The sequence below is a fragment of the Haliotis rufescens genome, unplaced genomic scaffold (assembly GCF_023055435.1).
Source record: "Haliotis rufescens isolate VD_foot unplaced genomic scaffold, xgHalRufe1.0.p SCAF_2, whole genome shotgun sequence".
Lineage (NCBI taxonomy): Eukaryota > Metazoa > Mollusca > Gastropoda > Lepetellida > Haliotidae > Haliotis > Haliotis rufescens.
Genome location: NW_025963890.1, coordinates 40839881 through 40857141, shown reverse-complemented (window position 1 = coordinate 40857141; position 17261 = coordinate 40839881). Strand labels below are relative to the sequence as shown.

Below are 17261 nucleotides of genomic sequence, written 5' to 3'. Positions count from 1 at the left end.
GGTACAGGCAGACAGGAAGGACACAGGACAGGCCTAGAAACCGGACGACCCCATGTGACAACACCACTGGAAGACGGTCAGATACGGCTCATTCACCTGCGAAACAGATTCGTAACGGCGATGGCAGCAACAGCGTTGGGACATCCCATTAGCCAACGTACAGTACTACGACGACTTCGTGCTGCTGGAATCCGAGCGTATCGTCCTTTCCGAGGAATGGTACTGACTGCTCATCATCGACGCCTGAGACTACGATGGGCGAGGCAGGTTCGACGCGGGCAACTGAGAAATTGGCGTCGAGTGCAGTTTACTAATGAAAGTCGGTTTAACTTGTTTCGAAATGACGGCAGAAAACGAGTTTATCGACTAAACGTTTGGCTCCGGCGTGTATTCGAGAGGTCCATCCATTCGGCGGGGGAGGTGTCATGGTGTGGGGCGGTATTTGTGGAGATCAGAAGACTGATTTGGTGATTATACCGGGAAATATGAACGCTGTGCAGTACAGAGACCAAGTGTTGCAGCCAGCTGTGCTTCCCTTCTCACAAAACCAACAGCAGGGGACATTGTTTCAACACGACAATGCCAGGCCCCATACTGCTAGACTTACTCGGAAATTTTGAAAATGAAATTTCTTACCCCACCATTGTTTACCTTAAGCTTACATTACCTGTAATTGCACAATTTCATTCAAAACTGTGGTTAATCAATCATGTGTTACCCCTCAGTCGATTATATTATAATTCACAACAAAACCTTTTCTTCTTATTTTTTTATCGATCATGGAACTCGACCTATACTTTCTTTTGCCGCCCAGTTTAGTTGGAAAAAGGTGTGACCACAGGGGGTCCGCTCAGAATTTACTGAAAAACTAGCTAAAACTAGCTTAAGTGAATGCTGTCGTTTGAACTTGATGTTGTATCTCGAAAGTCTCAACAGAAGTCCTCTGGGAAGTTCGGTAACTGTTTATTGGTCCAGCTTGTATCATTGCATTCCCCATACACGTCACTGTAAGAGTGACCATATTTCTGGCAAGTGATTCTTCTTGTTTTACAGTCTCATTTGCAATTACAGCTGATGATGTCCAGGAGTGCTGAAGGTGATGCAGGCTGATCTGTCTGGGGTGTTTATATCCGAGTGATCCGCATCTCTGGCACATGGGCGGGTTTTACATGCTGTTGTATTGGTATGAGTGGATGCTGCATTGAGTGGGGGTTTTCCTGCCAGGGTGGACTTTGTTTGTAAGGGCGCCGAAGGTAATGTGGGATGGAAGTGGGAGTGTTTTGAAGGTTAAAGGTGTTTGTGTTGTTGGTCTGCCAATAACATTTAGTCCATGACAAAATAAATGTCTACAATCCACAATGTCGGACATGTGCAAGAGAGAAGACTTCAAAAGGCACAATGTGTAGTATCATAAAAAATGATTGCCTGAATTTTTAATATTACTTAAACGTAGTGCAGGAAAATGTTTGGCGAGTCCTACTTACGTTTAGAACTGGTGACCATATCGACCTTTTGAATCTGGGGAAAATAGTTTTAAACGAAAGAAAATGTCCACATTGTAAACTATCTGACATAGATAATGAACTCCATTATTTGTTTATATGTCCATCTTCAGAAAACAAAGAAAACAAATTTTACACAGATTCTACTACATCAAACCCAATATGTATAAACTGAATTTACTTTCCAAACATTCACTATTAGATAATGTCATCATGTTATTGTTTAAACCTATCAAGTGCCTCACCCCTTTTTGAATTGCACATATATTGCTACCCAAGTGAATGTGTATATATATGCATGCATGCTCTGCAAGCAGCAAGGTCGGTCGGAACTGTAGCTACTCCTCATGGCATTTCAATGTTTTGTCTCGTATCATTCTCAACTCCAGTGGGAGGCATTGTCCCGAATCTCAGAAAGTTGAGGACGTGAACAAACACATCTGCATCCACATCGATGAAATAGCGGCCATCTTTGTCTTGGGTCACAGGCTGCCTTCCACTAAACATGGAGTCCGGGGACTTGGTGAGGGTGGACAGGGACGTTGTCAGATGTCGACCACCCACATTAAAGTCGATGACGGCAGGGAACTGAAATATAGAACAATACAGTATTTGTGTTCATCGTCATTTCAATGAACATCAGTTCACGCATAAACATATCTGAAAACAGATTATAAGGGAGACAACTGATACAGTACAGGGTGATGAAATATGAAATACTGACCAAAGGTGAATCATTTATTCAATGTATGAGACATTTTACGTAAATCTTCTTTAACTCTTGAACATTACCATGTCGATGTCGACCATCTACGTTTAAGTCGATGACAGCAGGAAACTGAAATGTGGAACAATATAATGTATGTACTCATCACCATATTGTTGAACACATGAACAATCTTCTTTTCATGTAAACTGGCTACAAACACTTTTACTAACCAGAAGGACTGTCACGGTGATAAGGTGACATCATGGTGATAATGTGACATCTTACAACATATAAGGCACCTACATTTTAGTTATCTTTTAGCAAACAAACATTTTGTGACTATTGAGCTGAAAATTACCTTGACTAATTACTCGACAAATTGTCTTATCAATTCTCAGTGCATCCCTGTGAAGACCATTTACCATGTATGGTATCAATTTTATCTTCACTTGTAATGAAGGAATTTTAATTTTAGATATTACATAAAATTATAATGACATAGTATTTCATAACGGAATGATAATGTTAATATAATCATTAATGTTTCTCCTGGACACCCTGATTTTGGTGGAATTTTCCTGACCCTGGAGTAACATCAGTAAAGTAAACACCACTCAGGCAGCTGCAACATTACACGGTGATTTCATTACAAGATTCGCAACCTCCATGGTAATGAGTGAGTGAGTGAGTGAGTATGGTTTTACGCCGCTTTCAGCAATATTCCAGCTATATCACGGCAGGGGACACCAGAAATGGGCTTATAGTTGTATATAATGTTTATACTTGTGATTTCGTATACACTTGTCTGGTGGTAGTGCGTCCAACCGGAGAGTGGAAGGTCCGGGGTTCGATCCCCGGCCGCGTCATACAAAAAGACGTTGACTTGTGACGGTTGAGTCATGTGAATACAAGTAAGCGAACAGGAAGCGTAAGTAAGTGAATACCAAGCGAACAGGAAGTTCTTCTAGATCTTCAACCTAGTCCGGGTATTGTCTGCTGGGTACTCGAGTTCAGTTTTCGTACTCGGTCGCAACCCTAGTGTAATTACTACTTGCGTTAGGTGAAGAACTTCCTGTTCGCTTGGTACCTTACAATGGTACCTTAGTGTCTCGCGGGATCGTCGAATTCATCTGCCACAAGCGCGGAAACATGCCTTGCTACAATTTGTGGTGATTCAGATACATGTATTAATACCCACAGCTGTGTACTTTAAGCTGTTGTGTTAGGCCAGAGAGCCAAGCTATCTTCCATATTTCCCAGAAATGTAAGTGACAGTAGATGTTCTACTTTACGTAAAAGCGGTCTTGAATATCTAGTTTTCCCTCAACACATAACGATCGAGATCTGTGAAGATCCGGGGTAGAATGGGTCTTCAGCAACCCATGCTTGCCGTAAACAGCGACTATGCTTGTCGTAAGAGGCGACTAACGGTATCGGGTAGTCAGGCTCGCTTACTTGGTTGAAGCATGTCATCGTATCAAAATTGCATGGATTGATGCTCATGATGTCAATAACTGAACTGTCTGGTCCAGACTCGATGATTTACAGACCGCCGCCATATAGCTTGAATATTGCTGAGTGCGGCGTTAAACAACAAACGAACAAAATGAAGTAGGTGTCATATCTACCGTCATATGTAGCTTGATTCCCTGATGTATATACATTGAATTTTGTCTGAATCAATTCGATGTTTGTCGTAATTGGGAAACATGCATCATTGCCTCATATGATATTTTGATCTTCTGGCACCTTACATGTGTTGGGTGGTGAATTATCAAATTACTGAATCAAACTGAATGTGCTTCTATATGTTCAAAACCATCAGTTGCTGTAAAGAAGCCAATTGGCTGTGTAGCTTGAGTCATAGTTAGTGAATATGTTATCATGTTCAAGCTGGTCCTATGTGACACTCAACATTGACGTGTGAGCTCACCATGTGATCTGATTTGTCCATTAATTGTAGTTCCCACTATGTTAATGTTCATCACGAGTAATATAGTAGTCAGGGTCAAAGACGCGTGAACGTCATTGCTGTATGTTCTGCTATTGATAGCTGAATGTGGGTAACGGACATGAGGGGTGTTGTCATATTTGAATTATAATAAAGTGTTGAAGTTGTCAGACCTTTTATCATTGCGATATGAGCATTGCATACACACACACACACACACACACACACACACACACACACACACACACACACACACACACACACACACACACACACACACACACACGCACACACATATGCCCATTGCTATATGAGTGCAGACCTTCCTCCACACCTACCTATATATATATGTGTGTGTTTGTGTGTGATGAGTACTTATATTATATTTTACAACATTACATTTCATTACATGGAGGGCGGTCGGGTAGCCTAGTGGTTAAAGCATTCGCTCGTCACGCTGAAGACCCGGGTTCGATTTCCGACATGGGTACAATGTGTGAAGCCCATTTCTGGTGTTCCCTGCCGTGATATTGCTGGAATATTGCTGAAAGCGGCGTAAAACCATACTCACTCACTCACTCACTCATTACGATGGAGGTTGCGAATCTTGTAAAGAAATCACCGTGCAATGTTGCAGCTGCCTGAGTGATGTTTACTTTACTGATGTTACTCCAGGGTCAGCAAAGTTCCCTGTAATAACCATAACTCTTTATGCAGCTAAGATTCTCAGGACGAAATGTACAGACTTCATCCACGATTAAACCTTCACCTGAAAGTATCTATCAACGAAGGATGGCAGGATGTTTTTCTGATGGTGAAGCAGGGTCACAAATCTGGAACAATGTATTTAAGAGTAACAAATTTAGGAGTACAGACGGTCATCTCTTAGCCCTTGCGAGGTCCACATATCGTCTGTTCGAATTTCCGATTCCGACAGTTCTACGACAAATGTGGATCTCTCCCTTCTGTCGATAATGTTCCAAGTCTGGAACACTTACGTCTCTCCTCCTTCTCGTCCTTTTGTTTATGCGGAGTAAATACGTTTTTACTCGCTAAAAGCAGGGGTAGAATAGGTCTTCAGCAACCCATGCTTGCCGTAATAGGCGACGAACGGGATCGGGTTGTCAGGCTGGCTGACGTGGTTGATGAATGTCATCGTATCTGGTCCAGACTCGATTATTTACAGACCGCCGTCATATACAATGTAGCTGGACTATTGCTGAGTGCGGCGTTAACAAACAAAGACAAAAGACACTAAAAGCAACAGTAAAATATGTAGGTATTTTATAACACAATACATATGATACAAGCACAAGTTGGTTGTATTCACATGACTCAACCGTCACAAGTCAACGTCTTTTTGTATGACGCGGCCGGGGATCGAACCCCGGACCTTCCGCTCTCCGGTTGGACGCACTACCACTAGACAAGTGTATACGAAATCACAATTATAAACATTATATACAACTATACACTCCACTACAAAGCTTGAAATGCAAACTAGCTGTATATTCATCATGTACGCTTTTGTCAGGAGAATATGATTATCGTTGCGGGTTTATTAGTGTAAACAAGTTACATCAATTAATTATTTGTTATTTTTCGTCTTTCACCTTCTCAAACACCTGTGTGCCACGTTGCTTAATCGACGATTATGCCTTAAAGCATGAAGATGGTTGGTTGGTTGGTTTGTTGTTTTACGCCGCACTCAGCAATATTCTAGCTATTTGACGGCGGTCTGTAAATAATCGAGTCTGGAACAGACAATACAGTGATAGATATCATTAGCATCGATCTACGCAATTGGGAACGATGACATGCTTCAACCAAGTCAGCCATCCTGACAACCCGATCCCGTTAGTCGCCTCTCACGACAAGCATAGCCGCCTTTTACGGCAAGCATAGGTTGCCGTAGATTGTATGTTATTCGCCTGGGAGGTATACATTAATCGTTTCATTTCTAACGTTTGAAATAGGGCTTGAAATTGTAAACTGTCCAAATTAACACAAATACATGTGTACACATGAAAAAGTCATTAATTTGTTTGTGTGTCGCCACCTGCTGCCACTGGACACTGATGTAAGTGTGTGCATTTCTCCAACATTTCCCAACTAGGCATACATCTAAATATAACCAAATGATTTGGAATGCTTGCATAATGTATGCATTTTCATCAATACCAACACTCTTCAAAACATCAGGATAGATGCTTTTTCGTGCCGTGATTAGGAAACGCACATCAAATACATTTCTACTATAACTGAACCAACACAAGGAACAAAGAACCAAGACCAACATTGAATTCTGAATACTCTTCACTCTCACAATGGGTTCAAAACAAGTCAAGAGTGAAAAAGAACCCAGTATACTGCAAGCTTTTATCAATTCAGTTATTAACGATATTCACATACATTCAAAAAGTAAGTATTTTAAAAATGTTTGTGTCCTGGCCTTACATAAAAGCGACAAAAGAAAACACCTGGTTCGGCACAATGGCAACGGATTTGTTTAACGCCACAGTCAGCAATACTTCAGCTATTTAAGATCATCTAAAACCCGGGGGCACGGGTGGCCCAGCCGTCTAAGGTGGCGCGATTCGCTGTGCAGAGTTGCGTCCCTTGGGCACGCCAGAAACCTATGATTGTGGGTTCGAATCCCGGTTCGCCCCGATTATGTTTCTAGGTTTGTCAGCACCATACCCTTGCTCGTGGGTTTCACCGAAGTGGTAAACGTCAGAGACTTGCATCACTTGGGGCTTTCCTCCCACATTAAGCTGACACGCCGTGACACAACTGGAATACTGTTAAAAGCGGCGTTAAACCTCACTCACTCACTCATCTAAAACCCTGGTACAAGTGGCAAACAGTCAGCCAGTGTATCCACCCTAGTCGGCACTTGCATCACATATGGCATACCATGGACCTATTCTGACACGGAAATCCCAAGGAAATTAAGAACCTAGAGAATCAGCAAAACGTAAATTGCTCTGTTAATAGTTGTCTTGCATCAGTATCCTGATTGAGTTTGAGTCTATATACATTGAAAAGAAATGTTCCGTAATAATACTAGTAGGTCTTGCTAGATTTGATCATCAATTAGACGAACATTAGCCAATGACCCAGCGCTTCAAAATCACAGCAGCAGGCAACAGAGCTCTCCACCCATGCCACGGCTGATTCACATTCCTTTCATCAAAATTATCTGTCGACTCAATGTGTGACAATTTTGGATCATCGTCCAATTCTGAATCCCATTGCTGCTCTACAATCACAACCCGGGCATTCCCTCAGACAAGAGTCGGTGAAGACATTAAGTCTTTTCAGGTCGACTGCAAGAAGATTGAAAAAGATAGATACGTTTGAGTGGAAAGATAATTCAATAGTGGAATAATTGCCTGGGGTCAGTGCATCTATATCTGTAGGCAGTTTTCCACAATCAGACTTTCTTGTGCAAATGTAAAAGTAACTTGTGGAAATATTGTTCAATTCCCTTTTCACACAATCCCAGTGACGTTGGTAGTCAGGTAGCTCCTTTTTCCATATTCCGTAGAGCACTTGTTCAAAGTCTTCGGGGACAGGTGCCTTCAGTTCCTGTAATTCAAAGTACTCCGCATATTCATTAACCTCTTGTGCTCTTTCGGGTGGAGGCATTTTCCCGAATCTCAGAAAGTTGAGGATATGAACAAACACATCCCCTTCTACATCGATGAAGTAGCGGCCATCTTTGTCCTTGGCTTAGGGATGCCTTCCACTAAACATGGTGGCCAACATGGAGTCCGGGTACTTGGTGAGGGTGGACAGGGAGGTTGTCAGATGTCGACCACCAACGTTTAAGTCCACAACTTGAGAATCCTGAAATACAACACATTGTTAATGCACATGTGATTCTACCTTACATTTAGAAAATACTCGATTCTCATTGGTCTATCAAAGGTGTCAAATCACAATAACCACCTCTGACTGAAACACTGATTTAACGGTCGCATCGAAGCTAATATTTACATTCTAAACTAACTTTTTTCTCGATCATGCTCCAGAATCAACTTGGCGCAGTCATATTTACAGGTAACCTAGCTCCATGAATAGTATTGTATGTTTATCTCTTAAATTAGGCCAATCGGTCAAATGTAAAATGCACTATATACATCGCCTGAATGATAACAAACCAGAAATGTATTCCTTTTCAACGATTTCCATATTTCAACGTTGTTACTGCATGTGTGTAATTACGGTGGGTGCCCATGACACTTACATTGGTTCCACAGCTGCTTTCCAAATCCAACATTCCATGCTTTTGTGTATATAATATCATTACGTATTGTGAACTGAATTTACAGATATCATTTCGGGGTGAAAAAAACCACGCGAGACCACGTACACATGTAATGCGTAAATAGCACTGTTCATTTCCTTGTTGCTAAGGACCTATTCCCGGAATCCCAACAGGCTAGTATGTAAATACACTCTGAGATAAGACTTTTTAAGGTACATAAAACGCACATGACAATGATTAATTGGTCTAAGAGTGGTTTCAGAATAAATATTGATTTGACACACACCGCGTATGACATGATAAATACTTTCCGGCACTGAATACAAATCTATCTATCACAGTCATCCTATATTCATAAGTAGTAAAGTAGAAAGGTAGAGGGAGTCGGAGCGGTGTGTGTGTGTGTGGGGGGGGGGGGGGGGGGGGGGGGCGGGGGGGGGAGGGGGTACATTGCTCATATCGCAATGACAAAATTTCTGATAACTCTAATTCTAATTCAAATATTCGAGACAACGTATGACAACACCCGTCATGTCCATTACCCACATTCAGCGATCAATAGCAGAACATACAGTAATGACTTACTCGCGTCTTTGACCCTGACTACTATATTACTCGTGATGAACATTAACATTGTTGGAACTACAATTAATTGACAAATCAGATCACATGGTGAGCTCACACGTCAATGTTGACCAGCTTGAACATGATAACATATTCACCAAATATGACTCAAGCTAAATAGTCATTTGGCTTGTTTACAGCAACTGATGTATTTGAACATGAAGAAGGACATTCAGTTTGATTCAGTTATTTGATAATTCACCAATCAACACATGTAATGTGCCATAAGATAAGAATATCATATGAGGCAATGATGCATGTTTCCCAATTACGACAAACATCGAATGGATTCAGACAAAGTTCAATGTATATACATCAGGGAATCAAGCTACATGTGACGGTGGATATGCCACCTACCTCATTTTGTTTGTTTGTTGTTTAACGCCTTACTCAGCAGACCAGACAATCCAATGATTGACATCATGAGCATCAATCCACGCAATTTGGATACAATGACATGCATCAACCAAGTTAGCGAGCCTGACTACCCGATCCCGTTAGTCGCCTCTTACGACAAACATGGGCTGTTGAAGACCCATTCTACCCCGGATCTTCACAGGTCTCAATCGTAATGTATTGAGGGAAAACTAGATATTCAAGGCCGCTTTAATGTAGAACATATACTTTCGCTTACATTTCTGGAAAGTATGGAGGACAGCTAGGCTCTCTGGCCTAACACAACAGCTTAAAGCTAGTTTGTGACAGTCTGAACTGATTTTGATATCTGATATTGCAAGACCGATACCCAGCTGTGTGCTTATTAATACATGTATCTGAATCACCACACATTGTAAGAAGGCATGTTTCCGCACTGGAGGCACCATTGTGCCAAAGTGAACAGGAAATTCTTCACCTAACGCAAGTAGTAATTACACTAGAAGACATACTACGAAACACGAGTCGATGTTGGTCCTATAAAGATAGCGTTTGCTGTGTTCTCTGTGCACTGGCTGTTAACCGTGAGAGATTAGGTATGCCGTCACTTTAATTATTATTATCTTGTTTTTCGCTTTCAGATATGTGCGTCCTGCACCTGTGAATAGCACCCGATCCCGTTGGTCGCCGATAACGGCAATCATTGGTTGAGAAGACCTATTCTACCCACACTCTTACTTACTGCTTTTTAATATTCTCAACTAGTTTTACATCGCATCTGTGATATTCTAGTTATTGTACTGTCCATCGTTTGACAGGTTTTTATTTAATCTAAATATTTGTTTTATTAATGTATAACTTCTCTTCACGATATGGCTGAATCACTGCCGATGTGACGTTAAACACTCACCCACTCACTCATTCACTCTACCCCGGATCCTAAGGGGTCCCTGCTTCATTAATTAAATAGAGAACTCTAGTTTGCCTTTCTTCTATATAGCTAGTAGTTTCTTTGTTTGAACACTCTAGTGCAAAGTGAGTTAAGGTTCAGATTTTACACAATCTTGGCATCAATGTTGTTGATGCAGTGAATTATATTATACCGCCAACGCCAGAGCATAAAAGTATCGAGTATTATTATCCACAGAACAATATTTTGAGGCTTTAAAGACAAAACAGCGGTGACAATTTGAATGGATCACTAAAAGTGATGACACCAGGTGTTCGCGAAAAGGGGAAGCATGTCCTGTCCTACCGGTAGCATTTGGGCAGTGACATGTTTCGGAAGACTCATCGCACTGGGGAAACAGCTGACACACGGTTTGGACACTTTAGACAGAAATGTTGCCACTGTGACAGATGCCTAATTATCCTCACACTCGATATGCAGTAAAGTAAATGTTGACACATTTTCTTGAACCACAGAGTTTCAATAGGAAAAACAATTACATCGTACACTCACCTCCATAATGTCAAAATATTGTCCACAGTTGTAAGTGATTATCACGTGTTCAGGGTGTCGAGTATTGCTTGTAGGTTTCTATCTAGAAACAAAAGAAAAGCGGGGTAAATTTAAGAATGTGAGTTGGTTCCTGTCAATTTGAGTGAATGGTTTGTTAAAGACAACAACAGTTTCAACAGTTTAGTTGGGGTTATAAGTTGGCTTACTGACAGATGGGGTTACAAGTGGCCCAGTCGTCTAAAGCAAGGTGATATGCACAGTTGCATCCTTTAGAAACATATGATCGTGTTCTTAAAAAAACCCAGAATCGCCCTGAATGAACTACTGTACAAGCGGTGTTTATCTCAATTCTCAACAGTAATACACGTGCTAGACGTTTAACACCTTGGCGCACCTGTATGTTGCTGGGAAAAAATAAATGATACACAGCTGGAATCTGGGCTATGCCCTGCACTGAGGTTTTCGAGGGAGTATGATACTTCTAGCAAGTTCTATCTGAAAGAATATAATGCAATTACCTAACTGACAAAATGTGGAAAGGTACAACAAGCCTTAATATTTGATGATACTATGTTTATTTGTAATGAACTGTTTAATGTGACTACGGGGGTCAATCAGAATGGAATCATATTGCGGTAAACAGGAAATCGCCATAGCCCTGTACATGTAGGTTACAGGTCATATTAACCGAGACACGATCCCTCAGTCATACCTGGCACGCGTCTACACGAAGACCTGTACCATCACGCATGTACTCTCGCATTGGCGTTACTCGGATATTGCGGCTGTTTTAAAGCTCGTTGTGATGAGGTAATGCGTGCATGTTATGATGTACCTGTAATCTAACAATATTAGGGCGGGCTGTAAATAATCGGTTCTGGGCCAGGCAAACAAGTGTTTTATAATATGAGTAACGGATCATTTTAAAGCAGGTCTCTTGAGTGTGTGTAGTTTGCACTGTCTCGCCAGGCTGGTTATACAGTTCACAATACATAATGATATTATATACACAAAAGCATGGAATGTTGGATTTGGAAAGCAGCTGTGGAACCAATGTAAGTGTCATCGGCACCCACCGTAATGACACACATGCAGTAACAACGTTCAAATACGAACCCGCGAATAGGTGCGTATTAACACGCACGCACGCACGCTCACTCACTCACTCACTCACTCACTCACACTCTCACTCACTCACTCACTCATGCACACACACTCACACCGGTTAAAGCTGAAGCCAGATTAATTCGTTGCAAGTTTACCCAGTCTAGTCCATATTAAACTCATACCTTCTATCCCCGTGTATAGCGATTCATTAATCATTGCAAATTGTCCCACCTCTTCTGCCCTCTACATTGGTTCCGAGAAAGATATGTTAAACAAAGAGATTTTATAGCGTCTCTGCTTGTTCTGATTCCGGAAGTAGAATCTCCGAGACACGAAAATTCTTGTGATCTCTCTGACTTCAACCGTAATGAGATTGGTAATTTCTCTCAACGATAATGAAAATGACCAAAAATCCGTTGAGTCAGTTTTACTTTTTTAAATTTTGCAGGAATGGCCAGTGAATTCCTGGTTCAAAATCAACTGCAACAACAATAGCGTGACGTCACCATTAGGGTGATAATAAAGTGATAACATACAATTCCAGAACCAGTAATGAACGAGAGTATCGTCCTACCCTAATGTCGACTGGTAGAGAGATTATAGAAGACAACCTACCTCAAGTCACTGTGTAACTACGAATGCAGAAACGTCAAGTGAGTGCAAGTTGTGTCCCAGTAATATTGCATTGTGATCTTGTTCATGATAAGATACATGTAAGCAGAAGGAAATATACACTGTGCAAACTTAAACCTTGACCTCGGCGCGATTTATTAGTCTGTCAACCTGACCAATTTAAAACTCTAATATATTATCAGGCAGAAGATAAGAGTGAGTGAGTTAAAATTTTACGGCCCATCGGCATTATTTCAGTCATATAGCGACGAGACCAAGTTAAGTTATTCACATTTGAGTCATTTATACAAAGTCATATTTAAAATCAATTTATGAAACATATTTGAGCATAACAATATCATGTATAGAGTTTTCAAACACGGGCTATAGGTCACCAGTAACCAAAGCTAGGCCACCTCGTTGGGGATCATGGGGACTTACAGTACCTCGGCTTCCTACATGATACCCCAGCAGGATTTAGCTTCTGGTTGGTTGTACACAAAACTAGCCAATATCAAAAAGGCTTAAAAACACTGGATGTATATCTGCTCACCTGTGTGTTAAGATTATGTTATAGGTTTTGTCAGTAAGCTAGACCCAGCCTCGACCCAAATCTCGATGAGTAGTCAAGATTAACGTGCAATAGAAAAGACTTGGCCGTATCACCCCAGACAGCAATATGGTCCATTTAATACAATTGTAACACCACACGTGCTGTTCGCAGGATGAAAACATATAACGAGGGGCGTTCAAAAGGTTTTGCAACTCCAATATAAGACCAAGTCACAGAATATCTTTTGCACTTTTATTTTTCAATATAATCTCCATTCACCTCAATACACTTATTCCATTTGTCCATCGAGCTTTTAATACAACTTTTATAGAAATCCGCAGATTGGCTCTCTAACCACGCCTCTGTGACTTTTCGTATTCTTCATCCTTGAAGCATCTACCACGTAGCCGGAACAGGAAATAGTCACTGGGGGCTAAGTCTGGGCTGTAGGGTGGGTGATTTAACTGTTCGAATCCACATTGACATATGGCGGCCTGTGCAATTCTCGACTTGTGAACCAGAGCGTTGTCATGCAAAAGAAAATACCATGTGTTAACATCCCACAGCGTTTCTGGCGAATAGATTTTCGCAATTCTTTCATTACATTAGCATAATACTGTCCATTGATCTAAGTTTTTGGTGGCATGTCATCAATCAGTTATATGCTCTTGCATCCCAAACTATGGTGGCCAATACCTTGCCAGTCGGTTGGGTTCGAAACTTCCTCTGAGGCGGAGAATTGGGGTGCTTCCATTGCATGGATTCCACTTTAGTTTCTGGGTCCCAATGGTGGATCCATGTTTCATCACCTGTCACTAGACGAGAAAGAAATCTGGTTCCATCAGCAGTATAGAGATCCAGGAGGTCTCGACAACTTTCAGTTCTCTGATGGCGATCTTGAGCTCTGAGGTTTCTAGGTACCCATCTTGCAGATACCTCGGACATACCAAGATGCTCACAGATAATGTTTACAACAGTTCCAACTGATATTTGGAATTCCCTAAAAATTTCAGATACATTTACTCGTCGGTCAGACAAAATTCTTCTTTCTGTAGCAGCACTGGTTTCCGGTAGGGTGGCATCTGAAGGTCTGCCTGACCTTGGGTCATCATCTATGGACTCCCTACCCCTTTTAAACTGTGGAGACCAGTTGCAAACTGTAGAATTATCAGGAGCATCCTTACCCATCACTTTACACATGCGATCATGGATTTCCTTTGCTTTGCATCCCTCCTTGGTAAGGAACTTTATTGCAGCGCATTGTTCATGTTGGAGAGAATCCATGACCACCCTTAGGTTAATGAAGCCATCACACCTAACTTAATGTTGTGTCTTGAACTTGTTATGACACGTGTCAACCTGATGTTATGACTTGTGTCAAACCTGCCAAAAGTTGACATTGTTTGTGTAAACACAAATGCCCAAGTTGCAAAACTTTTTGAACGCCCCTCGTAGATATAATTTTACAAACACAAACAAATGTATAAAATAACAAATATTGTTTTGGTACATACGTTATGCGGGGCTCGTCTGGCATCAGCTCTTCTCCATATATCCTGTGTGAAGTGGGAGAAGCAACACGTCCACTCACACGGGAATATGGTCATGACAACATTTTGGCCATCGTTTTCAAAGTCCTTCTGCAAATAAAAACATCAATACTTAATTAAAAGGTACGTCACATGTTTATCCATTTGCAATATTAATGAACAGTTTACTGCCAAATGAATAACTGTACTTCAGGTTTACTTTAATATCCGTCCTGGAAGGTTTGGAGCGAAAGCTGTTATCCTCTCAAAGTAGCAGCATCTGGAAATAAATGGAACATCCTGTCGTACGTATAGGTAGTATGCTTCTTGTCGGGAAGGAGGAAATATACGTGACGGAACATCTCTCTGCCCACAAATGTGAAAATGATGAACACTTGAAGGAACATTATAAATGGCAACCCTGCTGTTCCATCGATATAAATTGCCTCAGCGTCGCAGAGATGACGAATGTTGTCTGTTGCGAATCCTATTTTGTCGATGTCACCGTCGTCTATTAGCAGAAAACCATCGACACCCTCTGTCTTGCAGAGCTTGTCTGTAGTTCTAAGTAGTGTCTAGTGGTGGGTCACTGTGGAAACATCTTCTTTTTGGCTCGGTAGAGGGTGTAGATGTGAAATGTGGCATGGCCTCCTCGCTCCACTCTCTCCCTCGCAATTTGTTTGACCTCTTCTCGGTAAAGGGATGGCAAAGACGTGGTTGTTGTTGCAGGCCACCTCTTTATGATATCCATGGTTACCTGCACCTAAAACATTAAATTGCGTTGTTAGTTTTTTACAATATGACCATTTTTGTTATTATTTTATTTACATTTCTGTCATTATTTTATTTATTTACTAACTCACTCACTCACGTTCTGCTTGTTTGATTTTAACATATATCCTAGAAAAACATGGAATACGTCCATCGCGATGAGATGGGATAAACTTCACTTCTAACTATATGTTTGCCATGTTGCAAGTGCACAGACTGTTTGCACAGGCTCCACCTACTATATATATTCTGTACAATGTTCTTCATTCAGTCTTGCTTGACAAGGGTATGGGGATCTATACCGAAACGTCGCCTTTACAGTATTAAAGTTGTTATCCATAAAGTGAGTGTGAGTGAGTTAAGTTTTATAGTCACATCGGCAATATTTCAGCCATATCGTGACTAAATCAAGTTTATCCATAAAGTGTGTCTACTTTGTCATATGTAAGTCACGTAGTAATTGCTGACTGAATACTCTTTGTTTGTTTGGAGTGAATGAGAGATACATACATTATAAAAAATAAATATGATCCTTTACCAACATAATATCTCAGAAATGGTACAGTGATATTGTGTAATTTCACCGTGATCTGTTTCTGTGTAAGTGCAAGTGAGTTGTCTCCCCTCTTACTGGAAGTGTGGGGCGCACTTAAAATATACACCATTAAGCTTGTCAGAATCATCACCACTACCTTATTCAAATCACAAGGAATATGTTTGTTTGTTTGTTTGTCGATCTATACATAATCGAGTAAGAACCAGACAAGAATCCAGTGATTGACATTATGAGAATCGTTCTGCGCAATTGGGATATGATGACATCCATCAACCAAGTTTCCTCTTTCGACAATTGCTGAAAACCAATTTTAACCCAGAATCTTTAACGTCTAACGGTCCACAGAGATTATCACGCCCGAACGGAATTAAAGATTTTTAATTAGGAAATTGCAAATAAATTATCTCCTTTGATACATCGAATCCATACTAGAACAAATTCTGGACTCGATCGATTCATCTACCAGAACGCTAAGGTCAGAGTTAATGAAGAAATACTTCCACCCTAACGTTGGACTCGGAGTATCCTCTGCTGACAGACCCACATATGATATGTACTAAGGTAATCCTATATGTACTAATCGGAAAGTAAGAGAAGACAGAAACACTCCCGAAGAGCCCCATCAGCTAGCCACAGCCCTTAACGGGCAACGGACTGCACAGCCGCACCCTTGTTATACATCGGAGAAGTCTGCCAGGAGACGACGTATCTAACAATGAGTGCAATGTCATCATTAGTCAAACGCTAATTCTAGCATAGGATATCCGGAACGTTAGCACTTCACAGGATTGTCATGTTTCATGAAAACGAAAATTTGGTTGATCTCTCTAAAATAACCATAACACTTTAAGCAGCTAAGATTGTCAGGACGAAATGTACAGAATTCATACACAATAAAACCTTCACCTGAGAGTATCTATCAATGAAGGATGACAAGATGTTTTCCTAATGACGAAGCAGGGTCACAATTCTTGAAAATTTATTAAAGAGAAACAAACTTAGATGTCGCATTTCACAGTACAGGCGGTCATCTTTTAGCCTTGCGAGTTCCACATATCGTCTGTTCGAATTTCCGATTCTGACAGTTCTGCGACAAACGTGGACCTCTCCCTTCTGTGGATAATGTCCCGACTCTGGAACACTTACGTCTCTCCTCCTTCTAGTGCTTTTGTCTATGCGGAGTAAATCCGTTTTTACTCACAAAAGCAGGGGTAGAATAGGTCTTCAGCAACCCATG

The 17261-nt window shown here is 41.1% G+C and overlaps 1 pseudogene; it reads right to left on the bottom strand.

Annotated features, from left to right (window-relative positions):
• Positions 1-6883: 6883 nt before the first annotated feature.
• On the bottom strand, positions 6884-12669 carry LOC124127516 (annotated as a pseudogene).
• Positions 12670-17261: the final 4592 nt, after the last annotated feature.